The sequence below is a fragment of the Podarcis gaigeae genome (genome assembly GCF_964106915.1).
Source record: "Podarcis gaigeae genome assembly, chromosome: 3".
NCBI classification, from domain to species: domain Eukaryota; kingdom Metazoa; phylum Chordata; class Lepidosauria; order Squamata; family Lacertidae; genus Podarcis; species Podarcis gaigeae.
In genome coordinates, this window is record NC_139680.1 from 75,332,130 (window position 1) to 75,353,465 (window position 21,336).

At 42.8% G+C, this 21,336-nt stretch overlaps 1 long non-coding RNA gene across 1 annotated transcript; it reads right to left on the reverse strand.

The window, feature by feature from the left end:
• Nucleotides 1-937: 937 nt before the first annotated feature.
• On the reverse strand, nt 938-6,749 carry LOC310841699. The gene is made up of 3 exons (XR_014562704.1): nt 6,641-6,749; nt 2,954-3,081; nt 938-1,100 (listed from the first exon to the last, which is right to left on the reverse strand). It is a non-coding gene; the product is annotated as an uncharacterized lncRNA (long non-coding RNA).
• Nucleotides 6,750-21,336: the final 14,587 nt, after the last annotated feature.

Genomic DNA, 21,336 nt, shown 5'->3' on the forward strand with positions numbered 1-21,336 from the left:
ATTGCACGGTGGCGGCACGACGGCAACAGGAGGTCCCATTAGCTAAAGTGGTACCTCAGGTTAAGAACAGTTTCAGGTTAAGAATAGACCTCCGGAACGAATTAAGTTCTTAACCTGAGGTACCACTTACCAGATACACCATAGGCAATATTGCTTCTAACATACCTGTATGAATATACATTCATACAGGTATGTTAGAAGCAATATTGCCTATGGTGTATCTGGTAAGTGGGTTTCATAGTGCTTCAAAAACCTGAAAAAGCTACTGGACCAAACCATCAGATCAAAGAAGGAAGGAAACCCTACTCTATTGCAATGCCTTCAACTCTCTTAAAAGCTATTGTTTGTCTCCATCCTTAGATGCATTCCGTTTCATGCTGGTAAAATAAAGCAATGCCACGATCTGCCCTCTTAATATGAATCAGGCAGTGTAGGCTATTCATCGTCAGCTGTGTACAGGTAAGAGGGATAAATGTATTTCTTTATTATAAATCAATATTTCACTTCAAAACAAACCTCAAAGTGGTTTACAACACTATACTAACAGCAGCAATAATAATATCTCAACAGAGCATCACATTTGCTGCATTGTACACTATCTTCCATTTGGGCACTGCTGTCACATTCAAGAGCTTATATTTGTATAACTCCAGGTCTTGCTTCTGGTAAAATCCATTTCCCATCAACTTTACATGGAGCAGGGTGAAACCTGGAAATGACACCCATGCCACCTTTTGTTTAGACTGTCATCGCTTTTTTACAAGCCTGCTTGCAAATTTTGCCTTAGGTCACAGCACAAGAGCTACCACAACCAACAGAGTTTATAAATGACCTGCCCACATTCTCTAGCTAGGCTCAGATGAGCTTGCATAGACGAAAATATGTAGAAAGCAGCATAGTTCTTACTCATGTACTTTTGAAAATCAGGAACTGCAGAACTCACCATCCACCAAGTCAGATTTGTAGCCCGTGTCTACTATTACTGTTACACCACTTTTTATTGCTCATGAGCAAGGATGGGCCAATGTATCAGTTTCCTTTTCAGTTTCTCGTTTTCCCCCAGTCCTAAGTACAGTTCTTCACATTTCCACATCAGTTCGCTTAAAAAAAAAAAGGTCGTCATGGAAAGTCATCAGCATTTTGACACAAAGTTCTCCTTATACTGTATGCACATGTTAGCATGTAATTTCCCCAAATATACTCATTTTTGCAAAAGCAGTTGTCTCTGATATAATGCACTTCCATATGTCCTTTTTACTAGTATATGCATTTGTCTGCACATTTCATCCTAGTATATGCATTTGTGTGTGTATTACTTGGCACTGCAAGATTCAGAGAAGTCCAACATTTGAAGGGTGGATATGTTGCATTCACTAAAACTGATAATTAGGTAGGTTCATCTTTAAATGAACCTCAAGAAGTTTTGACTAGCAAAACATTTGTGCCACCATTCAGACATTTCAAGGCATGTGCTCTCTTTAAAAAACAAACAAAACCTTGAAAATTAAACTTTGCACCTTAGGAAATAATGCTACTTATTTATTTAAAATATTTCTACCCCATTCTTCCATCATAACAAGATGGTCCCATAGATGTTTACCATTTACAATAAAATACATAAACAATAAAGCATAGGCAACAAAAAATATATCTAAAAATAGTATGTATCATTGCATCTGGCTTTGTGGCTCAGACTAGCAAAGCTTAAGACTTCAAAGAGGTTTTCATTCAGAAGACCTGAATTCTAAGCCCAACTGCAATTTTAAGAATCATTTATGCAGTTAAAAAAGCAAACTAGCTTTTTGGATTATCTCCTAGGCCCTGCTTTGGTTGATCAAATCCGAATTTGAAGTTTTCAGTGGACTTGTCTGGACTCATCCCAGCAGGTTATGAAAGGAATATGTGGTTTTCATGATGTGCTGAAAGGAATAACAATTTGTAGAATTCTATGCATCCCAGATCCCATTCTGACGCAAGATGAACATTAAAAACACGAAGACGCCGAAACAGATATAATTAACTGTATCTAAAACAGTTTATGCCTTGCGACTTCAGTCACTGGTTTATTTCTGAAAATAATTCCTTCAGATATATCTATTCAAAAATCTGAATATAGAATAGAAAACCTCCCAAATTGGAAATATCATATAGGGTGCTTTGTAAGAAAATGATTAGGTTTATTACTAAGGATTTAATCCCAGGGTTTACTGAGAATTAACTTCCATTCTGCTTTCAATACTGCATAGCCAATTTCTTCACATAAAAAGGGAGGGGGGAACAGTCAGCTTGCTAAGATCAGAATAAAAAGAACAACAATTGAATGAAATTTGCATCTCTGAAAACCCAAATTATATTTGTGAGTAATCAGTGTATTAATTCAGGGACTTTTCTATGGTGCTAATCACTGTCATTATGTTTCTGAGCACTTCAGATGCATTAATGAATTTATTCTTGTAGCATTCTTGTACAAAAGAGCAGTGCTGTCCCAGTTTAATAGATGGTTTTTTGAAGCACAGGGAGAAGACGTAGTTGATGTAAAGTTGCCCAAAATTTCTGACCCGCTGTTTGAACAAAGAGCTCTTAAATTCTGCTCTAAATCAGCAGGAATGCGCTGGGCACTGGCGTGATCATTACATCAGCTATTGCAGTTCAGATGCATATTTGTCAAATGCAGAGCATGAAACAATGAGCAGCTTGTTTCAGTTTATGTTACCCATGCTATGGCTTCTGTTGTGTTCAGAACAAATTGGTTCGCATTGATCAGCGAATAAATGGTGAACGAAATCAAAGTGAGCAAGATTCAAAGTGATTTGGTCTGATTCTTATATTGGGGCAAAGGGGCACTTTAGATATTCAGAAAACAGAGGTGGTGCTTGCTTAACCGCCACCTGACACAAACTAGGAAATTGCCATCTTGCTGCCACCACCATTCTGCCACTGCCACCTCCCTTACCTGGCTTCTGGGGCAGCACTTGCAAAGCAGAAATCTTGCCAGTGGTGGAGGTGCCCACAGGTGTGGCACCACGTGAGCTTCCATTGCACAAGGCAGCTGCCTCAGCCTGCTTCGTAGGTAGGCCAGCTCTGTCAGAAAATGAATAGAGTCAATAGACCATTAAAAAGGTAAAGGGATCCCTGACAGTTAAGTCCAGTCTCCAACAACTCTGGGGTTGTGGCACACATCTTGCTTTATTGGCCGGGGGGGCTGGCGTTTATCCGCAAACAGTTTTTCTGGGTCATGTGGCTAGCATGACTAAGCCGCTTCTGGTGAAACCAGAGCAGCACACAGAAACGCCATTTACCTTCCCGCCGGAGCGGTACCTATTTATCTACTTGCACTTTGGCGTGCTTTCAAACTGCTAGGTTGGCAGAAGCTAGGACTGAGCAACAGGAGCTCACCCTGTTGTGGGGATTCAAAGCGCCGACCTTCCGATCGGCAAGCCCAAGGCTCAGTGGTTTAGACCACAGTGCCGCCAAGTCCCATAATAGACCATTAGTGAGACAATTATCACTTCAGAATGGAGGAGAGAGATGCTCATTCCCATGGATGCTTCCGCCCTGTAAACTAGCATGTCATAGGGAAAATAAGGCTAGAAATTTTCCATTCTTGGGCATTTGGATCTCTTCCAATTGGGATTCAGGCCTCATCGTGGGACTGAAACTTGCTTGTTTGCGCTCGTCAATGATCTCTGGCAGGCTAGGAAGAGAGGTGAAATGTGGTGGTGGGGTTTTGCTCAATCAGCCCAACAACATCAACTAGCTAAGTGTTTGGAATGTGCACAGGGCACACAATCCCTCCAGGTTTGGAAACACAGTTGAAGTGCCATAAAGCTTCAAATTAAGGCTGGAGAGAGTAGCCCCCTCCCTCACATAAATCAACGTGAGGATAAAATGCGGAGGAGGAGAACCACCTTGAGCTCCTTGAAGGAAAGGTGGGATATACTGTAAATGTAATTTTGAAAAAAACACACCCAACAATTTGAGATTGTTGTTAAGGTCTCTGCTGCTTAATCTGTAGCCAAGAACAAGCCTTTTGTTTCACCTTTCAGGGAGAATACAAAGAAAATATTCACTTCTTTATCTTTTTTGCACAACAGAACCATGTGAAAATACAGACATGATTAGGTATGTAGACAGACAGACATATGGATCACCCACTTATACATATCTATGGACTTGCATTCTAAGCTATTTGCCTTGCAGACATCTTAGCTAATTTAATAGAACTTATTCCCATGGCCACACAGTGGTGTGAAATAAATGGTGCAATGAGAGTATGCGCTAACACAGACTCAGATTTTGCGTGCAAAGGAGTCTGAAGGCCAGCGATGGACATGGGAATTTCCCCTGCATCTGGACACGTTTCAGGTCCTCAGAAGCCTTACATGGTGGTTTTTGTGCTATTCTGTGTGCTGCCATGTGAAAAGATGCATGGAATCAGGAAATGTCATGTCACTTTGTGCTGACTCTGAGCTCCCCTGAATTAATGCAGCTTTGCTGAGCATATCTGTCGTGCATGACCAGCATGAAATATGGGACTGGTCCTGCCTGTACACTTCTCATGACCTCCCACAATGTCACTCTTCGTTCCTGCTAAGAAAGGACATTCACAAAGGTTGACCATCCAGCACTCTTCTTGACATTATCACGTGTAGTTCATATACATGGTTAGAGAAGGATTTTGAGTTTTATCTGGGTATAAACTTCGAACATCAATAAAATGAATTTTATTTTTGTAGCAGGTTGTGTACACATTACTGGCTTAAAATGCAGCTAGGTTGTTCTTTTTCTCAATTCAGATGGAAGGTGGCTTGGGAGAAAGCACATCAAAACACAGCAGTTCATGAGGAACAGTAGGATAGATACGGATTGTGGTTAATGTCACGTGTACACCACTCCCCAAATCAGTGGTGGGAGTGCCCTAGATGCAGAGTAAACGAGTGTCTGTACACAGCCCTGGGTTCACTTTGTGCCACATTTCCCCACAATTCTGCATCATCAAAAGATGACAATGAGAATCCAGAAATAGGATAATTGGCATTGCAACTGGATTGTGCCACCCAGCAATCTAAAATACGTGAAGAGTTATTTCCATTACCCGGCAAATATGGAATCATCCTTCAGACATCTTGTAAGCATATAGCTTTTTGATCAGGCTTTCCCTGACACATGAGATTGGACCCTGTTATTACGGAAGTCCTGCTTTCAGAATATTGTACTGGTTTACTGGTTTTTGTTACACTGTTTTATTGTTTTCATGTTATATTTTTGCATACAGCATAAGGTTCAGTTATTAAGTGACTCAAAACTACTTTTATCCACTCACTCTGAACTACAAAATCATAACATATATGGTACCGCATAAGTTCAGCATCTTATAAAGGGAATAAACAGCACTGGTAGCAGACAATAATATTAATCTTATTCTCTTGGTAGCCACAGATGGCAAAAGCATGCCAGAAAACTGTTTAGATGGGCCTCTTAAGATGCACTCTTCTTTGAAGAAGTGGAATTAATTTTATCCCCTTGCAAAAGCACATGATGTGTCTCCCCTCACCCCCCCCCCCGTAACACCATGAGACCTCCCCTGATATACGCCTGTCCTTGGGAGATTCATTTCTGACTCATTCACTGTAACTTTATGCTCTGCATGCATGGGGTTCTCTTATCTGATGGCTGGAATGAGCTGGAATGTTATTACAGAAGTTTCACTGACTCAGTCGGGGAGTGGCTTCACTAATATTTCTCAATATTGGCCAAAGAGTGAAAAGGGTGAGGATAAATCCCATTCCACAGGAAAGGAGTTGACATTATCAGTTGCTTTTACAGTGTACCTTTCTTGGCAGAAGATCGCTTTACAGATTGCATGTCTAGAGAGCTATCCGTTTTCAGCACAGGGTCTACTTGACACCCGTCTGTGAGAACATCAACAACAGGATTTGTCAGAAAAAGTCACAAGTAACTTCTGAGAATGTGTGTAAAATATGCTTTTTAAAAACTTCTTTTTTCTAGTTTTTTAGTTCAAGGGGCCACAGACTACAGACCACAATATTTGCTTTTTTATTTTAGTTCACACAATACAGACCTTGTAAAGAGGAGAAAGGGCCAGAGGTTTTGCATATAGATATAGGCAATGACTGTTTTGCACAGAGGATTGTTCTCCTGACACCCATGCACACCAGTGGAGTGCGCGTAAACCCCTTCTGCCCCTTCACACACTGCCCCACCCCACTTTCCAGCCACTTCCAGCTTGAAGTAATGCACACATGCACAGGCCTGAGTCAATTGGATGTTGGCTGTATACCGTATTTTTCGCTCTATAAGATGCACTTTTCCCCTCCTAAAAAGTAAGGAGAAATGTGTGTGCATCTTATGGAGAGAATGCAGGCTGCACAGCTATCACTGAAGCCAGAAGAGCAAGAGGGAGCATTCCTGCCTCTTCGCTCAAGAGGCTTTGCGTTCCTTTCTTGTTTCTTGTTTTGCTCCTCTATAAATGAGGTGCATCTTATGGTTGGGTGTGTATTATAGAGTGAAAAATACGGTAGATATAGACAGACACACACACACACGACCCAAGCTACTGGGTTATAGGGTCATTTTCAGAAATGAATCCTCCCACCTCCATATATAAATGCAGTCGTACCTTGGAAGTCGAACAGCTTAGTTCCCGAACGTTTTGGCTCCCAAATGTCACAAACCCAGAAGTGACTGTTCCGGTTTGCGAACTATTTTTGGAAGCCAAACATGCGACGGGGCTTTGGTTTTTGAACATTTTAGAAGTCAAACGGACTTCTGGAATGGCTTCTGTTCGACTTCCAAGTTACAACTGTATATGGAGGTGAGAGGATGCATTTCTGAAAATGACCCTATGACCCAGTAGCTTGGACACCCTCGGCTACTGAATATATAGTAAACCAATCAATTCCCACATTCCCTTCTCCTTTAGACTTTCCCACTCAATGCATGAAGGTGAGGTTGGAGATGGTGCCCCCAGTGTGCAAGAATATTGGGTGTGGGGTTGGCACACGTTCCCCTGGCCGCTACACATTCAGCCCTCGTGCTTTGGCTGAATGGCTGAATAGGGCTTTTGTGGCTGTGTCACATAGGTGTGGTGTAGAAGGATCTCTTTTCCCCACACCCTATTATGTTTCCGCTTTCTACTTTCACGTCTGGAAGTTGGTCTTGCACAGCATGACCTTTCCCCCACATTTAGCTGCTGGTAGTGGTATGATGGTTTTATAACTCACACTTGATCCACTGTTTTGTGAGTAGCAGCAGGAAAATGATAGTTTAAGCCCTTGCTAACTTGGGGTGAAACACTGCTGGGCTGCACTGTTTCAAAAACCCGGACTGTGTTTTTTTTTATTCTGCCGTTTCTCTCCCGGTGCATCCCCTTTTTTAAAGCACAGAGGTCATCTTTCTTTCCTTGACACCTGCCAATTGCAACAGTGCTGCAGCTTAGATAACAACAGAAGAACAAGGAGCCTGGCTAATCTTTCCACTATTGGTGTCAACAGAAGGGCACTTCCAAATGTGGTTAATTTCCCACACAGATGGTACTTCTGTGGGGGATGGGGTGGAAACATGCCAGCCACATGTAAATCACCACATGCGACAAATGCACACATCTCTTTTTGGCTCCTTAGTCTGAAAGTATGCAATTGCCATGCATGATTTCTGACTGACATGCTTTCCTACATTATTATGCGTTGTGTTTCTCTCCCGGCGTTCTTTCAAGGAGCTTCTGGCATATAATGGTCACCCAACACCATCATTTTATTCTCAGAACACCCCAGTGAGGTAGGTTAGGCTGAGAGATGGTCTAAGGTCAGCCCAGTGAGGGGAATCTGAACCTGGGTCTCTGTGCTCTCATCTGGCACATTCCCTATGCTCCGCTGGTTCTCCGGCATGCCATTTGTACGTTCTACTTGTCATGAAATGGAGCATGTTTGAAGTAAACTTGAGAGGTAGCATTTTTAGCTGAAGAGAAAGCAGTTGTGTAATAGTTGTGGCAAGTCTCAGCCAACTGTCACCTACACAGCAGGCATAGGGGAGGCCTGCTGTCTGCCACAGTTTTTAGGGATGTATGGAGCTATGCACGATACACAGACGTGCGCATGAGAAGGTCTTGGCCACCCCAGGCCGTTGATTTTGGATATTGTAAAGTGTCTGGAAACCAAGCCTTATGAGGAGCAGTTGAGGAAGTTGGGTATGTTTATCTTGGTAAAGAGGGGACTGAGAGGAGATATGACAGCCATCTTCAAATATCTCAAGGGCTGTCACATGGAAGATGGAGCAAGCTTGTTTTCTGCTGCTCTGGAGGTTAGGACCCAAACCAATGAATTCAAGTTACAAGAAAGAAGATTTTGACTAAGCATCAGGAAGGAGCTTCTGATCTCTCCCAGGAGGCGGTGGGCTCTCCATACATGGAGGTTTTTAAGCAGAAGTTGTATGGCCATCTGTCATGAATGCTTTAGTTGAGATTTCTGCATCACAGTGGGATGATTCCATGGCCCCAGGATCCCTTCCAACTCTGCAATTCTTTGATTCTATGAATTTATAATAGCTGTATTTTTACTGCCAGTGAGGGGGCAGACACTTTTGGGATTTACTACCCTGGTGCAAAATACTTTGACCAACCTGGATACGATGCACTTTGACTTGCTATTCCACCTCAAGCAATAAAATCTCTTGTACCAACCTGGAAATGTCTGTGTTGTGTCATCAGAGCTTTCCACCAACATTATTGTCTTGCCAATTGTCTAACTGTATGTTACCTTTCCAGTCCATTGTTTCTGAGCAGGGCATGCATGTTGCTACATAAATTTTAATTAAAAGGAAACTAAGGGACATTAACAATCGAAACTTGTCATTGACTTTTGCTTTATTTTGGTTCATTAACTTGTCATCAACACAACTATTCAGTTGGGCTAAGAGCTGGGGAGAACCACTGTTTCACAAATGGAAGATCATTCCAGATTGAACCACCCAAAGGAAGTCAATAGCCTTTGCAGCAAAGGTCATATTTTAGCATTTGTTTGCTAGTAAGCATGTCAGAGTTCAGAAATATTTAGACCTGTGCTCTCTAGATGTAGTGGCACAAGTCGTTTCTATTAGGCAGGAAAGGAACTTAGGGACCTGGGATAGCTCAGTCAGTAGAGCATGAGACTCTTAATCTCAGGGTCGTGGGTTGGAGCTCCATGTTGGGAACAAAGATTTCTGCATTGCCAGGAGTTGGGCTAGATGAATGCCATGGTCCCTTCCAACTCAACAATTCTGTTCTGTTCTGATCAAGGTAGAGAAAGCAGAAATGAGGGAAGGGCTGTGGCTCAGTGGCAGATCTCCAGTAGAAGACCCCAGTTGGATCACTGGCATCTCCAGGTGGGGCTGGAGAGCCACTGCCAGTCAATGAAGACTGACTCTATTGGATTAATGGTCTGACTCTGTACAAGGCAGCTTCCTACATTCCTGTCTCTGGTAGAGTATTTGTATTGATTTCTTCTTATCAGATAGCATTGCCTTAAACTCCACAATGCAAATATCTCTGCTTTGCTCTGAGTGCAGGTGGAGGTTAGGGTTACATTTATTTCTGGACTCCGGCTTAAGAACTCTTACTAAGTTTTGTGAAGTCACAAGTTTGCAGGCACCTACTACCCTGCCCAGTCAAAACCGGAATTTATAGAACTAAACAATTCAAGTGCAAGCTTTTGGCTAGCTTCCAGCACCACCAAGATAGATAGATCGTAAGCCTAATATCTTTCCCTGCCAAATACAGGAGCGAGATAAGCTGCAAGCTAAATTGAAAACTCCACTTAGGCAGCTTGAAGGCTCAATATAAATGCTTTTGACATTCCTACACATATGTTGAATTACTCCCAGTTAGTCCTTGACTTTCAGAACTGGCACATGAACAACCAGAGCTCATGCATCATTTGGACTCCAAAGAAACATTTCAGACAGCTAAACAATGCATGTGCATTATGAGACCCTGGATATTGTCAGTCAGGAGGGCTAGTAGAATCATAGAAGTCATTATAAGTAAGCTGTACTGCCCTGGCAACCTTCTGCATTTCATTAGATCTTTTGGAATTGATTGACTATGACAGCAATCCTTCACACAGCTAAGACGGCTTAAATCCTATTGGATTCTTGCCTAAATGTGTGCAAAAATGCAACCCATAAGGTTGCAAATGAGCTGAATGAAACCTTGCCCATTCCTGCACAGTAGGACTTTTTGCAAGAAGTAGAGCATGGATATCCATTAATTTATTTAATATGCAAATACATTTCCCAAAGGCCCAGTGTGAGTTGCAACATTTTCCCTTCTAAGAATCTTGCAAATGTGTGTGTGTGTGTGTGTGTGTGTGTGTATTCCCTTTCATAGCTATGAAATGAAAACTGAGGAAAAAGTAACACTGCAATCCTGCCATGCTTACTTGGAAGTAAATTCCACTGAAATCAACAGAACAGTTAAAGCTAAATGTGTGGGTGTGTGATTTTAGGGCTAATTTAGTCCCATGGATTGCAAGAAGATCAAACCTATCCATTCTTAAGGAAATCAGCCCTGAGTGCTCACTGCAAGGACAGATCCTGAAGCTGAGGCTCCAATACTTTGGCCACCTCGTGAGAAGAGAAGACTCCCTGGAAAAGACCCTGATGTTAGGAAAGATGGAGGGCACAAGGAGAAGGGGACAACAGAGGACGAGATGGTTGGACAGTGTTCTCGAAGCTACCAGCATGAGTTTGACCAAACTGCGGGAGGCAGTGGAAGACAGGAGTGCCTGGTGTGCTCTGGTCCATAGGATCACGAAGAGTCAGACACGACTAAATGACTAAACAACAACAATGTGATCAATCTGGAGCACTGTGGATGTGGGTTACATCATATACATCAAGGCTGAGTCTGATATGCTCTGACACACCATACCTTTAAAGCATATGGTGTCACTTTAAACAGTGATGGATTCCCACAAAGAATTCTGGGAACTGTAGTTTGTTCAGGATACTGAGAGTTTATAGAGGCCCCTATTCCCCTTACAGAGTTACAGTTCTCAGAATTCCCTGTGAAGAGGGATTGATTGTTAAACCACTCTGGGAATTATAGCTGTCGTGGAAGTAGGGGCCTTCTAAAACCTCTCAGCATTCTTAACACATTCCCAGGATTCTTTAGGCGAAGTCATGGCTGTTTAAAGAGGCATCATAGTGCTTTGAATGTACAGTGTGAATGCAGTCATATAGTCTTGCAATTTTGCCAGCAAGCATCTGAACAAAAACTCAGATCCTATCTATGGCTTCCCCAGAGAGAAGCCAACCATAGCTTGAATTAAGAGTCGGGTATTTGCAAAAGAAGTCACTTGACCAGTTAAGCATATGCCAGACTGAACCAAACAAAACAATTATGTTGAAGCCAAATTCACATTCAGCCATTTGCATCGTGAGGGTGGCCTTAAAATAGCAAATGAATGGTTGAGCACAAACCTTGTTAGGTGGTGGAATGTAGATGTTCATCCTTGTAGTTAGCTGCTGATGGAGAAACAGATGCCTCCTTCTTTCTCCTAGGAACAGGATATTTTCTGTGGTGGTCAGTGGAATCATGGGAGATGCACTTCGCTGACCCATTTAGGATGGGCCAGGAAAACATTTTCATTTCATCTAGGCAGTGAGATGAACTGGAAAAAGTGCATAGAACATTAATGTTGTGGCAGCTCTTCAGGGACTAGGTAAACTCTACAATTTTTTATTTTATTTTTTGTGTAGGCAAGAAATCCCTAAGTCCTTGGGTTGAAGGTTTTCTGCAAGATTTTCTGCAGGGATTTCCCCCCCTGCTAGGACACATTTAAAGGAACAATTGTTACACTGAAATTTGGGGTAGAATCTATGGCTCACATTGAGTGTGTGGAATGAGAATGATCAGAAAGTTGCATGAGACCTTAGGCAGTACATGCATCTGTGTGTACTGTTCACTTGCACAGTCTATCCTCTTTTTGGTGACAGGAAGATCCTGTGGAGAGGTATATGTGTCTATATGCTGTGCCACACATGAACATGGGCCATACAGAGCTGGACATACAATGCTATGGGTTACCACCCTTGCTTAGGCACAGAACCATCTAACAGATTCCTGAACCTGATTCCATGTCTTGAGAGTTCCTCCCTTAGGAAAAAGAGGTGCTTAAGGAATCAGCTTGGTACGAAGGGAGCCACCTCTCTCTGCAGCCCTTGGCTCCAGCTCTGCTGGAGGGCAGACCAAGGGAGGGGTCCACACTTTCCCCCTGAAAAACACACCCTTCACCAATGAATCAGAACAAACCACAATCCATGGAAAACTCAATTGCCACTTGTCCCAATTAAGTGGGTTTTTCTAGAGGAAAGAGGCGGGGCAAATGGAGGTGTGTGGCCACAACTGTTCTAGACATTGGAGCATCACAGCGAGATTTCCAAGGCTATACCTTTCAAGCATATTTGAAGCACATTCCTCCCCTCAAAGAGTTTTGGGCACTGTAGTTTATTCCTTGCAGAGATACAATTCCCAGGTGTTGCCTAGGAATAGGAATTAGTTCTTAAGCCACTCTGGGAATTGCAGCTCTGAGAGGAAAATAAGGGTTTCCAGAGCAATTTTTTAGCGCCCTTATCAAACTACACTAGATTTGAGCTACTATTTGATGGTGGCTCCCTCCGACTGTAAAAAAAACACGAGGTTTTATGTTTTGTTTCTGTGTGAAAGACAGTTTCATCAAGTGTGGCCTGAATGGCTCTTCCTTTTTTACCCTCTGGGATACCCTCCGCAGCTGTTCCTTATAGAACCCTATGACAGCAGAGTGGCACACTGCTCCCCCCCCCCCCAAGAATCCTGGAAAATGTAGTTTACTCCTAGAATTTCAAACTACAGTTCCCAGGATTCCAGGAATCCTTAATGCAGCTTGCTTGCCTGGACAGAGATGTGTACATGCATGTGGCTTCCGTGTGGCTGGCATGTAGCCTACAGTACGAGCCGCAAATGTTAGTCCATTATTCCAGAATACCAGCCGAATGGTCTGCTGTCGTGCCAAAATATCTGAAAACCCCCAGCAACTGTTCCACTACAAATGGTAAGTGCATAAAGACCCCAGGTAAAGAGCTTGTTAAAAGCCATTTAAATGTCTGTTTTGTTTGGAGACTGGATGAGTGTTGTTTGTTCCAGGCATTAAAAAGCACTTCATGGTCAATACAACAGGGACCAATGAAGCAGGGGAAAGGCTATAAACCCTCAGTGTGACATGGAAAAGGTTCACTGAAATTGACAACTCAAAGGAATACACAACATCAGTATCTGCTACTGTTTGCCATAGAGATCAAAGGGAGGCTTGAACTCTTGACCTGGCGGAATGTGGGCTGGGAATTCCCTAACTCCATAATGTTCAGCCGAGATTGAAAATCCATGACAGTGCTGTGTGCTGTTTCTCTCAAACCACCATTGCTGGCTCGGCTTTTTCAGCTATAACAACAGCAGCATTAAGTCATTAGTCTGGTCCAGGGTGAAACTGGAGATAGTACCTTGCTTTTTGGGCCCCCCCAAAAGATGTGACAATATTTACGCAGTCAGCAATGACAGGGATCACTTTTAGAAGCAAATAGCAGCCACAGGGTGTGAGTGAGAGAGCAAGAGAGAGAGTCAGATCAGAACCATGGTCCAGTTTAATTCTTTGCCACTGCTGAGGTCCAAAACCAGATTCCCCACTTTCCCCATGGCTTGGGATTTTTCTCCAGATGCAAAGAGCAGCTGGGAGGGCAAGAAAAGGGGATTTGGATTAGGTTTGGGGTGCAGGCTTAAAGCACTCCACCCCTACTAGGGTCCTAATCCTGATCAGCTGCCTCCCATGAATTTATTTACTTTAAGGGGGGGAAGGAATCCATGCCATCACCAGATATGTGAATCGCATTGGCCCTCAGTCCTCTTTTTGTGTGTGTAATTATAGGTGCAATGCCCTTTAAAATCCTTGTCTCAAAAAAACAGTTTTGCAGTCCCTAGCTGGCAGAAAACAGTTGGAACTTGATTGTCAGAGATGGCCAAATGATTAATAGACTCCACAGTCACCAGTTGTTGAACAAGCTGGATTTTCATAGTTTGCCAGCAGCGGCTGATATCCAAAGATTCCGCTGGGTCAACAGAAGGCATCTCTGCTTGTACAGCGGTGTCACTGGTTTCCTTCCTCCCTCCTGCACTGACCCTCTTGCTGCCTGGAAAGCAATTCTGGGCATCCCTATAGGGTTTTCAAGGCTCACAGGGGACACGCAGAAGGGGACAACATTGTGCTGTTGTTTTACAAACAACAAAGGGGGTTCAGTCCCCTTCCGGTTGTATAGTGGAATATTGAGATTAAGTCAATGTGTGGAAACAGGATCCACAATAGATGGGACTCTTTTAGGCAACTGTCATGGACTGGCAAGATGAAGAGATGCAGGAGAACCCCCAAGAAAACCCCCAGGGGAAGAAGATGCAGAACCAGGGGACTGGTGGTGGGATGACTATGAGTGGTCTGAGGGAGAAGAGGAAGCAGACTGGGAGAAGAAGGTGTCGGAAGCTGAAGAGGCAACAGGGTTTAGTGAGCAGGAAGAAGCCGGGGCAGAAAGCAGTCCTGATGTAGAGACAGGGATGAGGCAAGCTGCTGAAGAATCCAGGGAGTCTCCCTCTCCTGCTGTGACCAGCTTCCTACACCTGGTCAACCAGAAATGCAGAGACATGAAAAGAGCAGAAGAGAGATTGGTTGCACGCAGATGCAGTCCCTGATTGATTCAGGGAAAACCCTGGAGAGGAGGGGAAATATCCTTTGCCAAAGCAACAGTACTGGCAATAGCTTGTTTTTTCACCCCTCAAACAAATGGTCAAAAGGGGATTAGTCTGGGTGTGTGTGCACATATATTCACAAATGATTGCTCCCTCGTTTAGCTCATCTGCTCTCTGTTAAAGAAACCTTGCTCCACTCATAATCAAATAATAGGTTTGAGACTAATGCATATTTCTGCATTAGCTGTTACTTTAGACCTACAGATTTTTGCAACATCCTTCAAAACTGCATTTTTTATCTTCCCCCAAAAGTAAAATTAGACATATTCATAGTACAGTGGTACCTCGGGATAAGTACTTAATTTGTTCCGGAGGTCTGTACTTAACCTGAAACTGTTCTTAACCTGAAGCACCACTTTAGCTAATGGGGCCTCCCGCTGCCACTTCGCTGCCAGAGCACGATTTCTGTTCTCATCCTGAAGCAAAGTTCTTAACCTGAAGCACTATTTCTGGGTTAGCGGAGTGTGTAACCTGAAGCGTATGTAACCCAAGGTACCACTGTAATAGGTTTGAGACTCAAGTATATTTCTGCATTAGCTGTTACTTTAGACCTGCAGATTTTTGCAACATCCTTCAAAACTGCATTTTGTATTCCCCCCCCCCCCAAAGTAAAAATAGCCATATTCATAGTATTACTGTAGTATAGGAAATCCATGAGGTCCTTTACAGCACTATTTGTAAGGTATAGCATACCCTTCAGTTAATAGCTAGTTCAAAAAGTAGCTTCATGTGATTGTAAGCTTATCACAAAATCATATTTTATTGTTTTGACATACCAACGAGCAGCCTCTCTGAAATGTGAGGGAGACGACAACAGAAGAGAAACTTTGGAAAGGTGCAAATGGAGAAAAGGTTTTGCTCTAAGTGTAAGGAGCTCTTTTGGATTGAAATATGGGTCAAATCTCTACATTAGCCATAGTAGTCTTGTGGGCTGGAGAGGTTTGGTTTCCTGGCGGATTTTGATTTGTGAATGTTGATGTTACATTTTAGAAGCATTTTGAAGCAACTTCAACTGCACAGCTGCTACCTGGAGTCCCGCATGAAATGATAAAATGAAACCAGAAAAGAGATGACAGGAAGATGGTACAAGGTCAACATATCTTGTTCCCATAGAGACTTTTTGCTTGCTTTCTCTGCTATGGAGCAGGTGTTCCTCTTTCTCTTTTTAAAAACTTTATTTCCTCTTTTATTGCTGCATTGAAGCAACTGTACTATTAATAGCAATCAGTGTTCTTTGCAAAAAGGGATTGAGCAGGCACTCTGCTACCTCTGAGAATCCAGAGGACCATTGCTGATCCAGTCTTTGCTTGTAACACGAATGGTGTGAGGGCAACTGGGCTTTGTGAGGTCTCTTGCTCACTCCCTTCCCCTGCAGCTGAACTCCAAGACCAGACCAGGAATGAGGCCAACTTAAGGGCGAAACAGAATGGTTCAGGGGAGACATTTATGCAGAATAATTGGTGGATGAGCAAGGGTTAAGCATTTCCTGCCCCATCTGTGTTCTTTTACAGATTTCGGAACATACCCTTCTTGAACTATCATGCACTTCTGATCTGGGACTGGAGAGAGAGAGAGAAGGCAGCTTTGCAATGATGCTGAATTTGCAATGTGTGTCTCTCTTGTATCTTTAATGAACTCAAGGTAAACAAAGCAATCCTTCAAAGCAGAAATGGCGTGTTTACATATTCTGGCAACTCTTGCTTTTGCTTTTTACATTTTCTGACACATATAACTTATCCTCGTGGTGTGTGTGTGTGTGTGTGTGTGTAATTCTCTAAAGAAGAAGTGTTTATAGCACACATGACTGTGAGTGGTTTTTGATTTTGCGTTGTTTCTGCAGAGGAGAAGAACTAACTGCGTCAGTCTTGCTCATTTACTAGACAACTCTGTTTTTATTTCCTGCTGCTTGTTAAAACACTGCAAGAAGGGTTGATTAGTTCAAATATGCATTTCAAAAGATCTAGCTTCATAACAAACTTGCTGATTTCACCCCTTCTCCTTGCCAATGCCAAAGGTGTGGCAGAAGGAATAGTATCTGCATTTAGAGACTTGTAATTATTATGCAGATAGACAGCCATATGGAGTGCACACACAAAAAAGAAATAAAACAGGTCTGTGGTAGCCTAAGTGGTGTTGGACTATAAGTCCCTCTCAGCCCCAGCCCCAGCCAACCTTGCACATGGTCAAGGATGGTGGGAGTTGTAGTCTTATCTAGAGGGCTCCACATTGGGTATTCCTGAAAGGAGGATACAGTCGGTGCTTTTGTGTATGAAGCTACTCACCATTACGGAGTGGTCACCTCATTTCTTTTTTCCTGCCTGCGAGAGCCATTTTGTGGTGGCACCCACAGCACAGTTATCAAGATATGACATATAACACTGGTCCTGAAAGATCTACATTGGTTCCCAGTATGTTTCCGAGCACAATTAAAAGTGCTGACCTTTAAAGCCCTAACCAGCCTTGGCCCAGTATACCTGAAGAAGCATCTCCACCCCCATCATTCAGCCTACACACCTGAGGTCCAGCTCCAAGGGCCTTCTGGTGGTTCCCTCACTGCAGGAAGTGAGGTTACAGGGAACCAGGCAGAGGGCCTTCTTGGTAGTGGCGCCTGCCCTGTGGAACGCCCTCCCATCAGATGTCAAGGAAATAAACAACTACCTAGCTTTTAGAAGACATCTGAAGGCAGCCCTGTTTAGGGAAGTTTTTAGTGTTTGATATTTTATTGTGTTTTTAATATTTTGTTGGGAGCAGCCCAGAGTAGCTGGAGAAACCTAGCCAGATGGGCAGGGTATGTATGTATGTATGTATGTATGTATGTATTTATTTATGTATGTATGTATGTATAAATAAATATGATGATGATGATGATGATGACTACCAGGCAGCTTATTTCTAACAACAACAACAAAGCACCACATACAGCTGAATAGGTTTTATTTATTAAATGTGTTTTTCCTGCCAGACTAATGACAGTAGGCTCTTATGAGAGCTTTATACTTTACATCTGGGAACTGCTGAGCTCCACTTGAGTTAGTCATACATGATAATGATGATTATTATATACTTTTTTCCTAATAGTGGCACCAAATGTGCATCACACTTTATAGAACCATGTATACAAAGCAGCCAAAACACGCAGCCCAGGTCCCTCTCTTGACTTTACAATCTAATGGTCAGGGTATTGTTTAAAGGGGTTTGTTGGGTTTTCTTGCTGCTGCTGCTGTTATCAATACTCATTTAAGATTTATTAATTGTTCGATTACGGTTGTGTACATTTTGATGCGTTTTATTTATTGTTTATGACTACTCCTGTTATGCTTGTAATTATGTAAATCTTTTCACATTGTAAGCGGCCTTGAGCACCATTTTAACTCCGGAAAGGCAGCATACAAATAAAATGATGGTGGTAATAAGTTTGAGCAATAGAGAAGGCAGCAGAGGAGGAAGGGGAACAGGGAATATGAAGAAATACAGCTGCCAGCAATTCCTTGGGGCCAAAGTTGGTGGTGATGCTGAATGACCCTTTGCATTTAACAAGTACATTTTTAAAAATCTTATACCATCCGCTGGTGTGTCTGGCAATTATCAGTATCACATTAGTTATGGGGAGGGAATTTAACTCATGCATCCACTGCTGCAGTGCTGATGGAAAATCCCTTCTCTGAAGCTGCAATTCAGCTGGGAGGAAATCCCCCATTGGTGCCAGTTTCAAAGCACCAGAAATGACAACAGATCAGCAGTTGCTCTTTGGAAAAACATGCTGCTCTTAGACTTTCCCTTTTTTGTTTGTCTGTCTGTCTGTCTGTCTGTCTGTCTGTTTGGACAAAGTATATACTGCTCAAGTGCAATTGCCTCTAAATGGTTTACAAGGATATGTAATAGGAAAAAGACTTCACTTAAAATGCCTGCTGGAATACAGAAATTTTCAGTAGCTGTTGGAATTTCAGCAGGGAGGTGACCAGTCTGGCTTCAACTAGAAGGGAGTAAAATTGGGTCCACCACGCTAAACTCATGGCTCCTGGTGGATGCAAGCCATTCATTTGAACCATGCGGGACTATGAACGGTGACTCCCCTGAAGACCTCTGTGATCGGGCATACACATTTTAGATTACAGAAGATATTTTTCCTTATTGCTATGTCCAGAAGCAAATCTTTATTAGTTTTGCACCCACCCAAAGATGCACCTTTATGGGTTATATTTCCATCCGACAGAATTCTGCTTATTCATGGCTAATGGAAGCTTTGTCACGTAATCTACCGAGTGCAAACTTTGGCTAGAATCCAGACTCTAGCCTTGGGCAAGGTTGAGGCTGTTCAGTTAATGATTGCCTGCATGAGTACAAATCCATGGCTCAGTTTTACTTCAGATTTGTATTGATGTGTGAGAGACTGGTGTAATCTGTGCTGTGTCGTGAGTCATCTTGGTATACTGTTAGCATAAGTGCCCTGGAGAATGTCCAGACACCTGCACTATGTCAAGAGGAGCGTTGTTGGTCACGGCTTATCACGTGCTGCTCCCATAAAACATAGCAGATAGAATGTCCTCTTCAAAAGGCTACCCTCTGAGCTAGTTTCCTAGCTTTTAACAACTTCCCTCATTCTTAGCCCCGGCTCTTAAACCGGAGGTAGGATTTTCACTTCCTGCATCTGTAATCTCTGAATAACGCTAGACGATCCTACCAGGAATTCACCTTAGTGAGCTGCTGCTGCATCGTAAATGCCAGGCTGAAACCATGCTCATCTATGCTTCACCAACTCTCATCACACCTTCATCCCCGATCTTAATGCTTTGCTTCCTGGTGCACTATTTCTTCTTGATCTCATTCAGCATGTTTTGTGTTTTGAATCAAAAAAATTCCTTCCAGTAGCACCTTAAAGACCAACTAAGTTAGTTCTTGGTATGAGCTTTCGTGTGCATGCACACTTCTTCAGATAAGGTGCTACTGGAAGGAATTTTTTTGTTTTGACTATGGCAGACCAACACAGCTACCTATCTGTAACTTGTGTTTTGAATGTTGTGTTCTGTTGGCAAAACATACACACAGTCTCCTTTCATTATTCTCCCCCCTACTCTTTGCTTTGTGGGAGGAAGAACATAAGGGTACTAAGGGTTTTTAAATAATGTGTGCCCAATGTATACTTAACATGCACACATGTGGAACAGGCACATAACTGTAGTGTCATCTTGGAGCAAGGAGAAGGAATACCAATGTAATCTTGGTATGTGGTTTGGTGCGTAATATGCAAGGTTGCTCTGTGGCTGCCTCTCACTCACAGGGCACAAAGTAGGTACTTTGAAGCTGGTCTGATCACTAAGGTTAAGCAACATCCCAATGAACTTGGCTCTCCTTGTGGGATATTAATATGAGTGCCAGCACCACCACCAGGCAGTAGGATGCAAATGGGAACAGGCTTAGAAAATCAGTTGTAGGTAGCAATCATGGAGAAGCTTATCAATGTAGACTGAGGATGCACAAGTCTGTCAGTTTCCATTTCTCTGTTTCTCATTTGCCAGTTTAGTTATCCACATTTATACACCAGATTTTTAAAGTCCTTATGAAAATTCATCAGTATTTTAGTCCAAATTTCTCCTACTATACACATTCTTGTATGCAATTTTGCCTACGTTTCCCTAACATAAAGCATTTTAGTGCACATTTAGGAACCAGTATTTGCATTTTGGTACACACTACTTTCCCGGGGAACTGCATTGCAAAATTCAGAGCAGAGCAAATTTGGAAGGTTTCAGGTTGTTGGGTTTTTTTGTTTTTTTTGAAGGTGTGAATTAGGTAAGTTTGCCTTTAAACGTAAGCTGAACTGAATTTCTTCTCCACCCCAATGTACACATGCCTATAGGATGCTATACCAAAGGTGACCCTTTCTGCACAACCAACTATGGCAAGCTCCTTTCTATCCCTTGATGAGCTTTCCACTATTTACCTGGTGGTTCCATCTCATGACCTAGCAGCCAGCCATTCACAAGCCTCCCACAGCCCAACATTTTGGAGTAATAGCTGGCTAAGAATGCATCCAAACACCACTGGGAAATCTATTCCTTTATTAACCAAGTTACTTCCCCCCAGCACAGGGCTATCAAATGCAATCTTTGTTCAGGGTTGCATGTGGCTTGGGCTTTCCTTGTGGGGCTTCAGATGGAAACATGGCCTGCATTTCTTCAAGGATTCTAGCAGTAGTTAGTAAAATGTTTCTCTTGAGAAGACTAAGCAGAGGCATTATTAATGTGGAAGAGCTGCAGAGTCTTTAAGGACTGTTGCTCAGGAGTGTGTCACCTGCCTTGGAGGCGGGAGAAGATCCCTGGTCTGATCTCCAGATTGGATTGAAACCCTGGAGAGCCTGGAGAGTCAATAATTAGACAGTAGCAAGGTAGATGGATGAGAAGTTTGATAGTGCAGACTCCTAGGTTCCTGTCTGTGCAGTTGCCATTCCTAAACTACTTTTGTAGCTGCTGGAAAACAGAACCAATGGAACCCTTGCAAATTGCCCAATGCATAGA